Source organism: Saimiri boliviensis, chromosome 19, assembly GCF_048565385.1.
Source record: "Saimiri boliviensis isolate mSaiBol1 chromosome 19, mSaiBol1.pri, whole genome shotgun sequence".
Lineage (NCBI taxonomy): Eukaryota > Metazoa > Chordata > Mammalia > Primates > Cebidae > Saimiri > Saimiri boliviensis.
In genome coordinates, this window is record NC_133467.1 from 28,604,104 (window position 1) to 28,623,470 (window position 19,367).

The 19,367-nt window shown below is 33.9% G+C and overlaps 1 long non-coding RNA gene across 5 annotated transcripts in view; it reads right to left on the minus strand.

The window, feature by feature from the left end:
- Positions 1-19,367, minus strand: part of LOC141582264 (uncharacterized) — a 432,453-nt gene that overhangs the window by 165,281 nt on the left and 247,805 nt on the right. For all 5 annotated transcript variants that reach the window (XR_012515085.1, XR_012515083.1, XR_012515086.1 and 2 more), the window contains one exon: positions 14,427-14,552. This is a non-coding gene — a long non-coding RNA (uncharacterized LOC141582264). The remainder of the gene's footprint in view (positions 1-14,426; positions 14,553-19,367) is intronic.

Genomic DNA, 19,367 nt, shown 5'->3' on the forward strand with positions numbered 1-19,367 from the left:
TTAGGTCATAGGCACACATGGAGGGAAGATACATTGGGAAGACAGCCATTTATAGGCCAATGAAAGAAGACTCAAAAGAAAGAACCCTATCAACACCTTGATCTTGGACATCTAGCCTCCAGAACTGTAAGAAAATAAATTTCTGATGTTGAAGCCAGCAATCCCCAACCTTTTTGGCACCAGGGACTGGTTTTGTGGAAGACAATTTTCACAGACCAGAAGGGAGGAGGGGAATGGTTTGGGGATGATTCAAGCACACTACATTTATTGTGCACTGTATTTCTATTATTACATTGTAATACATAATGAAATAATTGTACAACACACTGTAATGTGTAATCAGTAGGAGCCCTGAGCCTGTTTCCCTGCACCATCAGACATTAGATTCTCATAAGGAGCACAAAACCTAGATCCCACACATGCACAGTTCACAATAGGGTTCCCATTCCTATGGGAATCTACCACCACCACTGAGTTGACAGGAGGAAGGGCTCAGGCAGTAATTTGAGCAATAGGGAGTAGCTGTAAATACAGATAAAGCTTCTGACCCACCCCTTACCTCCTGCTGTGTGGCCTGGTTCCTAAGGGGCCATGGACTGGTACCAGTCCCTGGTCTGGTGGTTAGGGGCTCCTGATTTAAGCCACCTAATCTAGGATACACTGTTATGGCAGCCCTAGCAAACAAATAGCACCAAAATTAAGCCTCTATCAAAAGCAAGTACCAGAATAATAGCTGCTAACTTCATGTTACTTGTTCAATGTCTGTCTCTCCCATTATGCTATAAGCTCTATGAAGGAAGGAATTGTATCTTTCTTAGGCACTCTGTATTCCCAGCACTTGACACAGCTCCTGTCCTGTAGTAAATGCTCAATAAACATTTGATAATTGAGAAGGCAATCACCTAACTCATTTAATCTCTATGTAAATAGCTAATTTGGTTGACTGAAGTTAAAAAAAAAAAAGTCATCTGCTTTTCATTAGTATAGTTTTATAGTCTGAATTTTTTTCACATAAATTGTCACGCATTTGACCTATGTTTACCCAAATATTGTATTTCAACAATTGGTATTGATCAATTGTTTTTAAATCATCAGCTATTATACCAAGGAAAACACTCTTTGAGCCTGTATATATACTCATAATTAGGCAATAGACTAGGCTTTTTACAAGGGAAAATAAAACCAATCTATAACATGCTCAGTTTTCTCATTAACATTTATTACATGAGGACCCATAATTATGTATTGATTAACTGAATTAAGAAAAAAATCTAGAGCTGGAAAGGTCATTCAGGGTCCTGTCATCCCTTCAATGCAGGGTAACTGTTGCAGTTTCTTCAGGCTGCTGTAACAAATACTGCAGATTGATAAAAATGTACTTCTAACAATTCTAGAGGCGAGCAAGTCCAAGATCGTCATGACTTAGGAACCTCTTAAAGGCCCTATCTCTTAACACTATCTCATTGGAGAATAAATTCTAACATATTAACATCAGGGGGACATCAGTATTCAGATCATAGCAATAATCTACTTCAAAATCTCAGTGGAACACTCAGTTTTGATGGGCACTTTTTCTCTTCGATTTCCTCACATTTGTCCTTTAGAATTAATTCTTTGTCTCCAATCCACTTGCCTCAGCAGTGTCATTGGTATAAACAACCCCTCCTCTTTAGAACGTATATCCCTCTCTCAGTGTAGACCCCCTACCTCTCCAGGTGGAGGCACTGAAGAGCCATCTATTTTTGTCTCTCTTTAGCAGTAATAAGAAGCCACTATATTCATTATTTATTTAATTCTGTCAGTCGGTAGCTATTAAGCACATGCAATGTTTCTGGCTCTAGACATACAGTTGTTTTTCCTATTTTCAAAGAGTTTACATTACATGGAAGGATGCTAATGGTAGGTGTGGAGACAAGATGTGGTGAGATGTTTATGGACCAAATAATTCACAAATAAATATATACTATGAAACTGTAAAATGTTATATAAGCAAAATTATTACAAACAAAAATATAAAGATAAAATAAGAAATATGGTTGAAGGAGAAATTACTATGAAGAAAAAGTATATAAGAACACGTGACAAGGGAACCTGACCTCACCTGGGCTGTCAGGGAATGCTCAACTGAGATCGGAAGAATAAGTTTGAGCAAATTACAGTGAAAGCGAGGAAGGAAACTAGAGATAGCCTCATGTGTAAACAGCCTGTGAAGAAAAAAACATGGGGCATTTGAGGGAAATGAAGATGGATTAGCTGCTAGGGTTCAGGTTTTGGAGGCCCTGGTAAGTCAATTGGGGATTTTCCTTTTTATCATAAGATGCGACATTTTAAATAAGGTGTAATATGACCATATTTATGTTTTGTAAATGAATATTTTAATTTTTGAATAGAAAAGGAATGCAAAAGATCAAAAATATGTGAAGGTTGCATGTTATCTATACAAGAAAAGCTACAAAACTCTAATGAAAGAAATCAGAGAAGGACTAAGTAAATGAACATGTATATTATTTTATTTTATTAACATGTTTAAGAAGATTCAATATTGTCATGATTCCAGTTCTTCCAAATTTGATCTATAGATTCAATGCAATCCCAATCTAAACCCCAGAAAGTATTTTGTGGGCAACAGCAAACCTATTCTAAAGTTAATATGGAGAGGCAAAAGACCCAGAATAGCCAACACAATATTTGAAGGAGAAGAATGAAGTTGAAGGATCTACATAAAGATAGTCAACTGATCTTTGACAAAGAATTAAAGACAATGCAATGGAACACAGAGAGTCTTTTCAACAAATGGTTCTGGAACAATTGAATATTTACATGCAAAACAATAAATCTAGACACTGACCTTACACTTTATAAAAATTAACTCAAAATGGAAAATAGACATAAGTGTAAAATTAAAAACCATATAAACTTTAAGAAGATAACACTAAATAAAATCTAGATGATCCAGGGTTTGGCAATAACATTTTAGATACAACAGCAGAGGCATGATACATGAAAGAAAAAATTGAGAAGGAGGACTTCATTAAAATTAAGAATTTCTGCTCTGTGAAACTAAATAAAAAGAAAAGCCACAAACTGAGAAAAAAATATTTTCAAAATACAAATCTATTAAAGACTGTTCTCCAAAATATACAAAGAATTCTTAAAACTCAACAATAAAAAAACAAAAATTCTGATTAAAAATTAGGCTAAGGATCTTAATAGACACCTCACCAGAGAACATATTCAGATGGAAAATAAGCATATAAAAAGATATTCCACAGGATAGGACATCAGAAAAATGCAAATTAAAACAACCATGGGATACTACTATATACCTACTGAAGTTGTCAAAATCCAGAACATTAACATCATCAAATGCTAACAAAGACGTGAAGCACCAGGAACCCTCATTCATTGTTGGTAGGAAGGTAAAATAGTACGACCAATTTGGAAAAGTTTGGCAGTTTCTTACAAAGCTAAATATACTCTTACCTACAATCCAACAATCACATTTCTTGGTATTTACCCAAGAGAGTTGAGAATTTGTGTCCACACAAAAAATCTGCATACAGATGTTAGCAGTTTTATTCATAATTGCCAAAACTTTAAAGCAACGAAGATAAGTTTCAGTAGGTGAATGGATTAATAAACTGTGCACATCTAGACAATGGAATATTATTCAGTAGTAAAAAGAAATGAGCTATGAAGCCATGAACAGATATAGAGGAAACTTAAATACATATTATTAAGTGAAAGAAGCCAATCTGTAAAGATTACTACTATATGACTTCCACTATATGACATTCCGGAAAAGATAAAACCACTGAGTGAGTAAAAGTATAAGTGGTTGCCAGGGATTAGCAGGAAGGGAGAGAGAGATGAGTAGTCAGAACACAGAGGATTTTTAGCGCAGTGAAACTACACTATATAATACCATAATGATGGATACATTTCATTATTAATTTTTCTGAACACATAAAATGTACAACACCAAGAGTCAACCCTAATGCAAACTATGGACTCCAGATGATAATAATGTGTCAGTGTCAGTTCTTTCTTTATAACACATGCACCGCTTTGGTAGGGGGTGTTGATAATAGGACAAGCTATTCATGTGTGGAGATGAAGGTATAGAGGAATCTCTGTTCTTACTAATCAATTTTGCTATGATCCTAATATTGCTCTGAAAAGTAAACTCTATTAAAAAATATATATGATAGTGATCTAGTTAGGAATTTTGCAGTAGTTCATATGAGAGACAATGGTAACTAAGGGGATGGAAGTAAGAATGAAGACAAATGGGTAAATTTGAGGGCCTTCTAGTGCAGTACTTCTTATACTTTAATGTGAAAATGAGTGACCGACCTAAGAATTTTGTCAATATGTAGATTGTGATTTACAAAGTCTGCAGTGGGCTCTGAGACTCTATTATTCTAATGAGCCTCTAATAAGCAACGGCAATAACTGTTTCTCAAACCACCCTTTGGATAGCAAGGTTTTCAAAACCATAAAACTACAAGAAGATAACATTGGATAAAATCTAGATGATGCAGGGTTTGGCAATAACATTTTAGATATAACACCAGATTCATGGTCCATGAAAGAAAGAACTGAGAAGCTAGACTGAATTAAAATTTAAAATTTTTAGTGGAATCTTGGTGATACAGTATAAGTGGGGAACAGTTAGTTTTCTGCAGGAATTTTGACTTTAAAGGGTCTCCAATATTTATAAGAGGAGATGCCAACTAGGAGGTATTAAGCTGAATAAACCATTTATTCAGAAGAAGCTCTGGGCTGGAGATACAAACTTGTGAATCATCTACATACGGGTGAAACTAAAGATTTAGATGTATATGCAACAACTAATGAAAAATACAGAGTAAGCAGTGAGAAAGCCTAGAGCCAGCCATAAGGAGAAACTACTCCTGAAGGCAAAAAAAAAAAAAAAAAAAAATCAAAACAGAAGAAGAAAACCGGAAGTCTTGTGTTATGGACACCAAGAGGATGTTTCAATAATGAAATAATGATAGCAAGATCAAGAATTGAATGTTGCTGGCAGATCACATAGGATTAAAATCCAGTTATTTTGATTATTTGCTTTCATCTCAGCTGCTTACTGGGACTAGCATTACGTGCCACTCTTTTCACTCAGCATCCTTTGTTCTCTTTCCTGAGCCTGGACCCCATGAACATGTACTTTCCCTCTCCCACAGCTTCAGATGGACTAATTGCATTAGTCCATTTTTGCACTGCTATAAAGAACTTTGCTGAGACTGAGTATTTATAAAGGAAAGGGTTTAATTGACTCACAGTTCTGCATGGCTTGGGAGGCCTCAGGAAACTTACAATAAAGGCAGAAGGGAAAGCAGTTACTTTCTTCACAAGGTGGCAAGAAAAAGAGAGGGCACTCGAAGAAGGAACTGTCAAACGCTTATAAAACCATCAGATGTTGTGAGAACTCACTTAACATCATGAAAACAACATGGGAGAAATGCCCCCATGATCCAATCACCTTTCAACAGGTCCCTCCCTCAACATGTAGGGGTTATTAGGATTACAATTTGAGATGAGATTTGGGTGGGGACAAACCATATCACTAACTTAGAGCCAAACCATATCACTAACTTAGTGACCTTGAAATTCAACTGTTAAAATTAAAGAGATACAAAAAGGAAGGAACATGGGATTACTGCTTAGCTTAAGGCCAGTCAGAAATATCCATTTTAGACTCTGTCAAGAATTAATAAGTTTGTAACCTATTTGAGTGATTATATATTTTAGTGTTTGTCTTTTGTGGCAGCTAGCAATACTTTATCTGATCAGTGGAAGAATGCCTGCATTCTCAATTATCAGCTTATAACTCAAAATGTATTTTTTCCCAATACTAGAAGCACAAGACATTGGTTAATCAAGTTTATGTGTGTGTGACAGCCTGATAGGGAACTTGGTTTATGTTTTTGAGGCCTCAGTAAATTAATAGTTTAGGAGTTATATATTCTGAGTTTTAAACAACTAATTTAGAATGAACTTTCAGAACCATACCCATTTCTAAGTGGAGAGTTGCCTACACGGCAAAGGATTTATTGCTGAATGGTCAATTTGATGTGCTTGTCATAAATACTCTCCAGACATGGTCCATTTATTTGAGTCAATGTAATGTCTGATTAGTATCGAAGAAATTGAATCAATAGATCTTACACATTGACCTCCAAATGGTCATTCTGGACAGTTGTGGAAACTCAACCAGTTCAGTTGCCTGAAAAAATAATATTGGCAAACAAATTATTTTATCAGTCATTTTTGTTTTTAGCGGAGAATTGCATGGTTTCAATTTGGAATGGGATATGGTCCATTAACCTATGCTGACCAAGATGTAAAATTTGTGAGGTGTTATATCACAAAGCTGATAGGATATAAGAGTTGAAGTAAAGGCACTTTTAAAAACTGAAATAAAATTTATCTCAAGTACTATCTACGTAAAACAATGATAGCAGTGATGTACTGGGTGATTATAGCAATGTCACAAGGAATGGGAGGCAGAATTGGAAATGTGTTTCAAGGTATATCACAACATATACAGTAGCTTAATGTAATTTTAAGGTGAACTTAGATTATTATAAATACATATTATAAACTCTAGGGCAAACACAAATGTTTTAGAGATGTATAATTTGTATGCTAGAGATAAAATAGAATTATATCAAATATTCGTTTAAAACCAGAATAGAGAGAAAAAAGAAACAAAGAACAAATGCAATGGATAAAAAACAGTTACAAACATGTTACGTATTACTCCAACTATATTAATAATCATTTTAAATGTAAATGGTTTAAAAACACTAATTACAAGACAAAGATTGCCAAAGTGGATTTAAAAACAAGACCCACTATATGCTGTTAGTAAGAAACTGACTTTAGGCTGGGTGCGGTGGCTCATGCCTGTAATCCCAGCTACTCAGGAGGCTGAGGCAGGAGAATTGCCTAAACCCAGGAGGTGGAGGTTACAGTGAGCTGAGATGGCGCCATTGCACTCCAGCCTGGGTAACAAGAGCAAAACTCCATCTCAAGAAAAAAGAAACTGACTTTAAAGATTCAGGTAGGTTAAAAATAAGGAGATGGAGAAACCCAAGCGCCCATCAATTGATGAACAGGTAGATAAACAAAATGTAGTGTTTATATATACATATATATATATATATATATATATATATATATATATATATGTATGTATGTATATATACACATACACTGTGGAATAACATTAAGCCTTAAAGAGGAAGAAATTTAGACACATGCTAAAACATAAGTTAACCTTGACATTATGCCAGGTAAAACTATCCATTCATGAAAGGATAAATATTGTGTAAACTTATTTACACAAGGTACCTAGAGTAGTTTAATTCATAGAAAGTAGAATAGTGGTTTACCAGGCATGGGAGAGTGAAGAATGAAAAGTTTATATTTAATCACTACAGAGTTTCAGTTGGGGAATATTAAAAAGTTTTGGAAACAGATGGTAGTGATGGTTGTACAACAATGTAAATGTACTTACTGCCATATAACTGTAAATTTAAATTAGTTTTATATATATATATATATATATATATATATATATATCCATCCACATAAAAAATAAAAAGCTGAAGTAGGTATATTAATTTCAAACAAATCTAACTCAGACAAGGAAGATTTTCAGCAATCGATAGTGGTATTATATAATGATAAAGAGGCTGATTATCCAAGAAAACATATAACTCTAAACATATACTAACCTAACTACAAGGTGTCAAAATACATGAAGCAAAATTTGACAGAACTGAAAAGATAAATAGAAAAACCCACCATAATAGTTTGACATTCAACAATTTCGTCAGTAATTAATAAATTAAAAGAGCATAAAAACAGTAAGAATATAGATGACCTGAATTACTATCAATTAATTTACAGAATTTTTTTCCCAACAACAGCAGAACACATATTCTCAAGCTCACATGGAGTATTTAGTAAGATATACCTCATTCTGGATCAACAAAAAGTTAAAACAAACTTTAATAAGTTTTAAAGAAAAGAAATTACATGAAATATCATCTTAGAAATTAAATCAGTAATCAGTAACAAAAAGTAAACTGGAAAATATTTGGAAATTAAATGACACAATTGTAAATAACCCATATGTCAAAGAAATCTCAAAAGCAAGTTAAAACATTTTGAGTAAAATTAAAATGAATACACACTCATCAAAATTTGTGGAATGAGGCAGAAACAGTGGTTAGAGGGAAATTCATAGCTTTAAATATATGTATTGGAAAAGAGAGGTGTTTGTTTCTTTTTAAGATGGTTGACTAGAGGCCTTTCAAGCATGCCTCGTTGACTTAGAAAAAAACAAAATAATGTGTGTACAATCTCTTTTTGAAAATTCTGTCAAGAAGAAACACAAGAGTTAAGCAGAAAAGCAAAAGAAAACACTGGAATCTAAGATGGAATGAAAGAACAGGAAACCCTGTGGCCAGGACTAGCTGAAAACAGAGTGTGAATCCTCAAAATGGAAGTGGGTGGGTGTGTCTCTGTGGTCCACTTTCCCACAAGGGAGTTATGCAATCCAGGCCTTAGGAGAGAACCTTGACCTTCCCTACCCCTGGATCTAACTTGGGGAGTAGCCAGGAGACTGTGAGAAGAAACTACTCTGGGAAGTGTTCCACACACTCCCCCAGACCTGAGCACCTATCAGAGAATACTATATTTTATCCTAGCTTTTAGCAATTTGCTGGGTCCTGGGAACTAGTAGCCGTGGCAATTTTTGGCATTAGAGACACTTAGGCTAGGGCATGGAGAACAGAGGCTTTAGCAGAGGTGGGGCTTCCACAGCCAGAACTGAAATATGAGTGCGGTGTGGGCTTTAGCTGCTGGTACTAGAACTAGAGTCTCCACTAACCCTGGGCTTGGAGCAGAAAGAGTGGCCAGGGAGTCATGTTATTGACACTGGTGGTGACCATGATGCCTAAGACCTGGGACTGCACAGCTGAAATAGGGGAGTGAGCCCCATTAGGTCTGGGGCATGCGAGGAAAGCAGGTTTCACTCCCACTGGCAAAGGTTATGGTACTAGGATCACTCCTTGCTGACACCCTGGTGCAGCAGCAATTGTCTCTCACCTAGACATTTTGCCAGAGACATGAAGAGTACCACACTGCATGTATCAAGACTAGTGCTTGTACCTGCCATTGAAAAACCTGACTGCAAGCTTCTCTGGTCAATTTCTTCCTTGCTTTGTACCACCTCCAAACAAAGCATGGGACCCAGGGTCCATGGCCCGATTCACTAACTGAGACAACCAAGCACTTTTTTTTTTGGCTAACGGGGATTGGCCACAAACTTTACTGCTACCACTGCAGCCTGTTCTTACTTGCAAGCACCACCTACTAGAAGTATGCCCACACAGCCCATTACAACTGCTGGCACAACAGCATGCTGCTCAGGAATGAAAGATATCTCACAACCACTGTTAACCTCACTGCTTATACCATATCAGCTGCTCAGAAAGTCATAAACCTTCTCACTGCTACTACAACTTTCATTTGAGAAAGCCATCATAGTAAGGCTAATTATAGCCACGGAAATTACACAGTCTTTACCACTGCATGCACCCAGAAGCAAAGTCAAATCACCCTACCCAACATACAACATAGTCACAGCATCAAGAAAAATGTCTCCCCCCAAAAAAGTAAATTCAAAAATAAGAAAAAGCTATTGCTACTCCAGATGTGCTGAAACCAGTAAATATACAGGAAGCATGAAAAAGCAAGATATTATAACACCCTCACAGGATCACAATAATTCTAAGCAATAGATCCTAACAAAAACAAACAAACAAAAAATCTTGGAATGCCAGATAAAGAATTTTAAAATATTGATTTTAAAGCTCAATGAGATGCAAAAGAAATATAAAAATTAATAAAAGGAAATTAGAAAATTAATTCAGGATATAAATGGAAAATTTATCAAAGATATAAGTATCTTAAGAAAAACCAAACAGAAATTCCAAAAGTGAAAAATTTTTTGAAGGAACTATAAAATGCATCAGAAATATTTAAAAATAGACTAAACCAAGCAGAAGAAAGACCCTCACAACTTAAAAACAGGTCTTTTGAAATAATCCAGTCAGAAAAAATAAAAATAAAAAATAATAAGCAAAGCCTTTGAGACATATAAGAATACATACAGCCATGAGACTTACAAATTACCAATATTCACAAAAAGGAAGAAAAATTGAAAAGCTCTGAATTTTATATTTATTTATAATATATATGTATATACGTATACATATATAATCATTATATTTAGGGCCTATTTTTTTAAGTGATAAAGATTTTCCAAGTTTAACAAGAGACTTAGACATTCAGATACAGAAGGCACAAGGATCTCCAGAAAAATACATTGTAAAAAAAATTTCACCACAACATAGTGTAATCAGACAATTTAAAGTCAAAGATAGTTAAGCTAAAGTTAAAGAAGTTTAAAACTGGCATGACAAAAGCATCTAGTCACCTATACAGGAAACTCCATCAGACTAACAGCAGACTTCTCAGCAGAAAACTTGTGAGTCAAAATTAAATGAGATAGCATTTTCAAAATGCGAAAAGAAAAACAACCTCCAGGCACAAATTTTATATCCAGCTACATTAAGATTCATAATGAAGAGGAAATAAAGTATTTCCCAGATAATCAAATACTAAGGAAGCTGTCACCAGTAGACAGGCTATACAAAAAATGTTCCAAAGAGTCCTAAGTATGAAAATGAAAGGTCCATATTTTCCATTATAAAAACACGTGAAAGTATAAAACTCACAGGTAGTGTAAAACAATCACACGAAGGAAGAAAATAAAGAAGTCAAGTGGCAACATGACAGAATTCCACAAAATCACAAAGACAGTCTGAGAAAAAGAAACAAAGAATTGAAAAACAACTACATAACAATTAACAATATGACAGAAACTTCACATATTAATATTAATCTTGAAAATAAACTAAATACTCCATATGAAAGATTTAGATATGTGGGATAAATGAAATAAACCATGATTCAGCTATATACTAACAAGAAATTCATCTTAGCAGTAAAGGTACATAAAAATTGGAAGTTAAAGGGTGGAAAAACGTATTCCACACACACAGAAATCAAAGTCATGCGGGAATAGCTATACTTACATCAGATAAATCAGGAACAAAACAAAACAACAAAAAAAGGCAAAGTAGAAAAGTATATAATGATAAAGGTATATGCACCCAAAATTCATGAAACAAATATTACTAAACCTAAAGAAAGATACAGGCAACAATATAATAATACTCAAGGCTTTTAACACCCCACTAAAAGCATTACACAGATCATCAAGACAGAAAATAAACAAAAATAACACTTGACGTAAGTTGAACTTTAGACCAAAAGAGCCCAAAAGACATTTTTAGAACATTCTACCCCAAAACTGTAGAATTTATTTTTCACATCAGCACATGGAACATTCTCCAAGATAGATCATGTGTTAGGGCACAAAACAAGTCTCAATAAATTTTAAAAGTTGAAATCATATCAAATGTCTTCTCAGATAACTACAGAATAAAACAATAAATAATACCAAGAGGAACTTCAGAAACTATATAAATACACGGAAATTAAACAACATGTTTTTGAATGAACTTTGGGTCAAGGAAGAAATTAAGATGCAAATTTTAAAATTGTTTGAAACAGGCAAAAAACAAAATACAACATTAAAATAAACCTCCAGAGTGCAGCAAAAACAGTGCTAAGAGGGAATTTTGTAGTAGTAAGTGCCTACATCAAAAAAGTAGAAAGATCAGAAATAAATGACCTAATACTGCACCTCCAGGAACTCGTAAAACAAGAATAAAACTAACACAAAGTTAGCAGAAGAAAAATAAATATCAACAATCAAAGAACAATATGAGAGACAAAAATAAAAGATCAATGAAATGAAAAGTTTGTTTTTTTAAAAGATAAACAAGATTGCACTGGGTACAGTGGCTCAAGCCTGTAATCCTAGCACTTTGGAAGCCTGGAGCAGGTGGATTGCCTGAGCTCAGGAGTTCAAGAAAAACTGGGCAACATGGTGAAACCCTGTCTCTATGAAAATACAAAAAATTAGCCAGGCATGGCGGTGTGCGCCTGTAGTCCCAGCTATTCAAGAGGCTGAGGCAGGAAAATTGCTTGAACCCAGGAGGCAGAGGTTGCAGTAAGCCAAGATTGTGCCTCTGCACTCCAACCTGGGTGACAGAGCAAGACCCCATCTCCAAAGGAAAAAAAAAAGGAAAGATAAAATTTATAAACCACTAGCTAAACTAACCAGGAAAAGAAGAGAGAATATACAAAATTAGAAATGAAAACTAAGAGATTACACCTGCTGTCACAGAAATACAAAAGATCCTTGGAGACTATTCTCAACACTATTCACTCACAAACTAGAAAACTTAAAATAAATGAATAAATTTCTGCAGAAATACAATCATCCAAGGTTTAACCAAAAGAAATTGAAATCCTGAGCAGACCACTAATGAGCAATGTGATTGAATCAGTACCTAAAATATTTCCCCAAAACAAAACAAAACAAAACAAATCCCAGGACCAGAAGGATTCATGGGATTTTTGACCAAACATGCAAAGAAGATTTAATATCAATCCTTTTGAAATAGTTTCAAAAATCAAAGAGGAGAAAATTATCCTTAACCAATTCTACAAGGCCAGTATTACTCTGATACCAAAACCAGACAAAGAACAACAACAACAACAACAACAAAACTACAGACCAATATCCCTAATATAGACACAAAAATTGTCATCAAAATACTAGCAAACTGAATCCCATAGCATGACAAAAACATAATACACCATGACCAACTGGGCTTTAGCCCAGGGATGGTTAAACATATGCAAATCAATAAATTTGATATATCACATGAATAGAATTAAGAACAAAAATCATATGATTATCTCAATATATACAGAAATAGCAGTTGATAAAATCAACATTCCTTCATGAAAAAAACCCTCAACACATTGATCTAGATGAAACATACATCAAATTAGTAAAGACTGTATATGGCAAATCCATCGTCAACATGATGCTGACTGGAGAAAAGCTGAAAGCATTTTCTCTATGAACTGGAACAAGAAAAGGATGTTCACTTTCAGCACTCCTATTCAACATGGTACTGGAAGTTCTAGCCAGAGCAATCAGGCAAAAGAAAGAAATAAAAGGCATACAAATTGAAAAGAAGAAAAATCAAATTATCTTTGTATCCTGATGATATGATCTTATTCTAGAAAACGCTGAAGACTCCACCAAAAAACTCCTAGGTTTAATAGATGAATTCAATAAAGGTTTGAAATACAAAATTATCATACAGAAGTATCATTTCCATACACCAATAATGATCTAGCTGAGAACTAAATTAAGAAGGCAATCCCATTTACAGTAACTATAAAAGAGAATACCTAGGAATTCATTTAATCATGGAGATAGAAAATCCCTACAAGAAAAACTACAAAACACTGATAAAAGATATTGTAGAGAACACAGAAAATCATTCCATGCTTATGAATCAGAGGAATTAATATTGTTAAAATGACCATATCATTGAAAGCAATCTACAGATACAATGCAATTCCTATCAAAAATACCAATGTCATTTTTCACAGAACTAGAAAAAAATTCTAAAAGTTATATGGAGCCAAAAAAAAAAAAAAAAAAAAAAAAAGCCTGAATGGCCAAAGAAATTCTAGGTAAAAATACCAAAGCTGGAGGTATCACATTACCTAACTTCCAACTATACCACAGGGCTATAATAACCAAAACAGCATAACACTGGTATAAAAACAGACACATACATCAATGGAACATAATAAAGAATCCAGAAATAAAGTCACAAATTTATAATCAACTGATCTTTGACAAAGTTAACAAGAACTTACACTGGGGAAAGACACCCTTTTGAATAAGAGGTCCTGGAAAAAAGTAGGTTGCCATACACAAATAATAAAACTGGACTCCTGTCTCTCACCATGTACAAAATTAAGATAAATTAAAGACTTAAATGTAAGACCTGAAACTATAAAAACACTGTAATAAAACATTGGGAAAACTCTTCTAGAATTGGTCTAGGCAAAAAATTCATGACTAAAACCTCAAAAGCACAGATATCAAAAATAAAAAGTAGGCAAACAGGATTTAATTAAACTAAAAACTTCTGCACAGCAAAAGAAAGAATCAACAGAGGAACAACCTGCCGAACAGGAGAAAATATTTGCGAACTATGCTTCCAACTGGGGACACATATACAGAATTTGCAAGGAATTAAAACAGCTCAACAAAAAACACACTAATAATCCCATTAAAAAGTGGGCAAAAGCATGGTTGCACGCACCTGTAGTCCCAGCTACTCAGGAGGCTGTGGCAGGGGAATCACTTGTTACTTGAACCCGGAGGCAGGGGTTGCCGTAAGCCGAGATGGTACCACTGCACTCCAGTCTGGCAACGAAGCAAGCTCCGTCTAAAAAGAAAAAAGAGGGAGGGGAAAAGAACATGACAGTTTTTTCAAAAGAATATCTACAAGTAGCCAACCAGTTTATTAAAAACTGCTCCATATCACTAATTGTTAGATAAATGCAAATTGAATCTGAAGAGAATACCATCTTATACCAGTCGGAACGCTTACTATTGCAAAGGTAAGAAATAAACGTTGGTGAAGATGTGGTGAAAAGGGAACATTTATATACTGTTGGTGGTAATACAAAGTAGTATAACTCTACAGAAAATAGTATGGAGACTTCCGAAAAAACTAAAAGTAGAGCTACCGTTTGATCTATCAATCCCACTACTGGGTATCTAACCAAAGTTAAAGAAATTATTATATCCAGAGGATACCTGCACTTGTATGTTTATCACCATTCTCTTTACAATACAAAGATGCATAATCAAAGTGTCCATCCGTGAATAATTGGATAAAGAAAGTGTGGTATACAGGCACAACTGAATTCTATTTAACTACAGGGAAAAATAAAATTATGTCTTTTTACAGCAGCATGGATGGAACTTGAGGCCATTATCTTAAGTAAAACAATTCAGGCACAGAAAGATAAATACTGAATGTTCTCACTTGTAAGCAGGAGCGAAATAATGTATACACATGGATGTAGAGCATGGGATAGACAGACAATGCAGACTTGGAAGGCTGAGGGGATGAAAAGGGGTGGATAATAAGAAATTGCTTAATGGGTGCAATGTACATTATTCTGGTGATGAAGTCACTAAAACTCTTGACTTCACAAATACACAGTACATCCATGTAGTATAATTTTGCTACCTATACATATTTTGTACCTCATAAATGTATGCAAATAACAAAAAGACGAAAAATCTAAAATCAATGTTTTAAGTTTTTACCTTAGTAAACTAGAGAAAAAAAATAGCAATTTGAGCTTATGGGAAACAGAAGAAAATAAATGCTAAAAATTAGGGCAGAAATCGATAAAATTGAAAACAAGAAAATAACTGAGAAAATCAATAAAAGCAAAAGCTGATCCTTTGAAAAGATAAATAAAATTGTTAAACACCCAGTCAAGCTAACCAAGAAAAAAAACAAAGAAAGAACACAAATTACCAATACCAACAATGAAAGAACAATCATTCTTACTGATGTCATGGACATTATAAGGATAAAAAACTAAAAACAAGTTCATGTCAAATAAAATGGTAGCCTAGATGAAAATGACAAATTTTATGAAATTCACAAACTATTTTAAGACCCACATCAAGAAATAAGTAATTTTAACAGTTCTGTATCTACTAAAAAATTGAACTGAATTTATAGCAACCTTCCAAAAAGAAGAGTTTACCAGGCCCAGATGGTTTCTCTGGTGAAAGCTACTCAACATTAAAGAATAATATACCAATTCTCCACAATCTCTTCTAGATTATAAAAGAGGTGGCATCCTTTTCTAACTCATTCTCTGAAATCAGCATTACCCTAATACCAAACCCATATAAAAGAAAAAAAGTTTTTCTTTTTTTCAGTAGAAAAAAAGGAACACTATGCATCTCATAAACCTAGACAAAATGTTAGCAAATTTAATACTATAAAATATTAGCAAATTAAATACAACAATGTTTTAAAATAATCATTCACCACAGGAAAAAAAAGAAACTTATTCTAGCTATGCAAGGCTGCAGAAACATTTAAAAAATAATGCAATATATCATATTAACAAGGCAAAGAAGAAATATTATATGACTTTCGCAACTGACACACAAAAGCATGTGGTAAAATACAAAACACATTCATGTTCAAAACTATTAGCAAACTAAGAATAGAAGGACACTTTCTCATAAATAAAGAGCATCTACAAAAACCTGCAGGTAACATCATACATAATGGTGAAACTGGTTATTTTCCCCTTAAGATTGGAGACAAGGCAAGAATAATTTCTCTTATAACTTCTCTTCAACATTGTACTAGAAGTCCTCATTAGTGTAATAACAAAAGAAAAAGGAATATACATATATGGAAGAAATGAAACCATGTTAATTTATCACTGGCATGATTGTCTAAGTAGAAAATGCCTCAAATAATCTACAAAAAAAAAAAAAAATTCTGAAGAAAGTGTACCAAAGTCACAGGATACAAGGTACATATACAAAGGCCAGTTGGTTTCCTATATAGTGGTAGTGAACAACTGGAGTTTTGTATTTAAAAAATTACAATAACATTAATAACAAATAAAATACTTCAGCAGTATGTTAGGTAAAATCTTAACAAAATATGTATAGAAAACTATGAGAAAAAGTACAAAACACTGACGAAAGAAAACATCAAAGAATAAATAAATGGAAAGGTATACTATGCTCATGAATTGGAATACTTGATATTGGTTTATGTGAAAAGGAAAAACTATCTAGAATAAAAGCACAATGCTAAAGAACAAAGTTGGAAGAACAGCACAATCCAATTTCAGTTACTCTATAAGCTACAGTAATCAAAACAATGTGGTATTGATGAAAGAATAGACACATGGATCAATAAAACAAAATAGGGAACCCAGAAACAACCACCTGTGATACAGCCAACTGATTTATTTTTCCTTAAGTTGTAGTAAAATACACATAACAAAAAATATACCATTTAAATAAACGTTAAGTGTGCAATTCAGTGGCACTCATTACATTCACGTTTGTTGTAAAATCATCACCACTATCCATCTCTAAATTTTTTCACCTCAAACTGAAACTCTGTACCCATTAAACAATAACTCCCCATTACCTCTTCCTCTTTTAGTCCCTACTAACCAAAATTCTACCTTCTATTCATTAATTTGACTATTCTAGGTATATAAGTGGAATCATACAAAATTTGTTATTTTTTTTCTGACTTATTTCACTTAAATAATGTATTTAAGGCTTATCCATGTTGCAGCTTGCATCAGAATTCCTTCTTTTTTAATGCTGAATAATATTCGAATCTATGTGTATATCACATTTTGTTTAACCATTCATCCACTGATGGACATTTTTGTCATTTCCACCTTCTGGCTATTGTTAATAATAATACTGCTATGAACATCAGTATAATAATATCCTGTAGAGCCCCTGCTTTTGATTATTTTGGAAGAGGAATTTTCTGAACTATAGGGTAATTTTATGTTCGATTTTTTAGGAACTACCACTGTTTTCTACAGTGACTATACCATTTTATATTCTGACTATCAGTGCATAAAGGTTTTAATTTCTCCACATCCTCACCAATATATATTATTTGCTCTATTTTTAATAATAACCATTTAGTGGAATGAATTAGTATCTCATTGTGATTTTGATTTGCTTTGTCCTAATTATTAGAGGTATTAATCATCCTTTCCTGTTCTTATTGGCCATTTGTACATGCTCTTTGAAGAAATGTGTCTTCAAGCATTTTGCCTATGTTTTTAACTGGGTTGCTATTGAGTCATATGAGTTCATTACATATTCTAAGCATTAATCCCTTATAAGGTAAGTATGTGAATTGCAAATACTTTCATTCTGTTAGTTGTCTTTTCACAATATAAAATATGGCATGAAAGTTTTCAGTTTCTCTAAAATTTTATTTATTTTTCCTTTTGTTGCTTTTGCTTTTTTTGCTCTATTCAAGAAGTTAATGTCAAATTCAATGTCAAAAGTTTCCCTTATGTTTTCTTCTAAGAGTTTTATAGCTTTAATTCTAATGTTTAGATCTTTGATCCATTTTGTTACTTCCTGGTTTTGGTGTAAAATGAGAGTCCAAATTCATTCTTTTGCATGCAGCGATCTAATTTTCCCAGAACCATTTGTTGAAAAAACTATCATTTCCTTGTTGAATGGCCTTGACATCCTTGGCATGAATCATTTGACCATATGTTTATTTCTGGCTTCTTTCCATGGATCAATATGTCTGTCTTTATGCCAGCACCACAGATTTGATTACTATAGTTTGTAGTAAGTTTTGAATTAGAAAGTGTGGGTTCTATATATTTTTTTCTTCTTTGTTAAAATTGTTTTGGTTAGTTGGGATCCTTTGGAGATTTTTTTTCTTTTTGAGAGAGAGTCTCATTCCGTCACTGAGGCTGGAGGGCAGTGGTGTAATCAGAGCTCACTGCAGCCCCAACTCCTCGGGTCAGGTCATCCTCCTGCCTCTGTCTCCCAAGTAGCTGGGACTAGAGGCATGAGCCATCACACCTGAATTTTTTTTTAAATTTTTTTTTGTAGGGATGGAGTCTCACTATGTTGCTTAGGCACTTGTCTTGAACCCCTGGCCTCAAGCAATTCTTCCATCTTAGCCTCCCAAATCACTGGGATTACAGGCATGAGCCACCATGCCCAGCCAAATGTGATATAAATTTTAGGATGAATCTTTCTTATTACTGCAAAACACTTTCTTGAAATTTTGATAGGGATTGCATTGAGTGTGTAAACTGCTTTGTGTAGTATTAACATCTTAGCAATATTAAGTCTTCCAATCCATTAACATGTCATATCTTTTATTTATTTGTCTAATTTCTTTCCCCAACAGTTTGTAGTTTCACTGTACAATTCTTTTAATATCTTTGTTGTTTTAGACTATTTTATTCTTTTTCTTGCTATTATACATTGAATCATTTTCTTAATTATTTTCCAGATTATTCATTGTTAATTATATAACCACAACTAACTTGTATATGTTGATTTTGTATCCTGAAGCCTTGCTGAATTTATTTATTAGTGCTAAGTCAATGGATTTCTGTACAAAAGCAACTCAGCCCATAAAGGCTAGCCTTTTCAACAAATGGTGTTGGAATAACTGGACGTTCATATGCAAGAA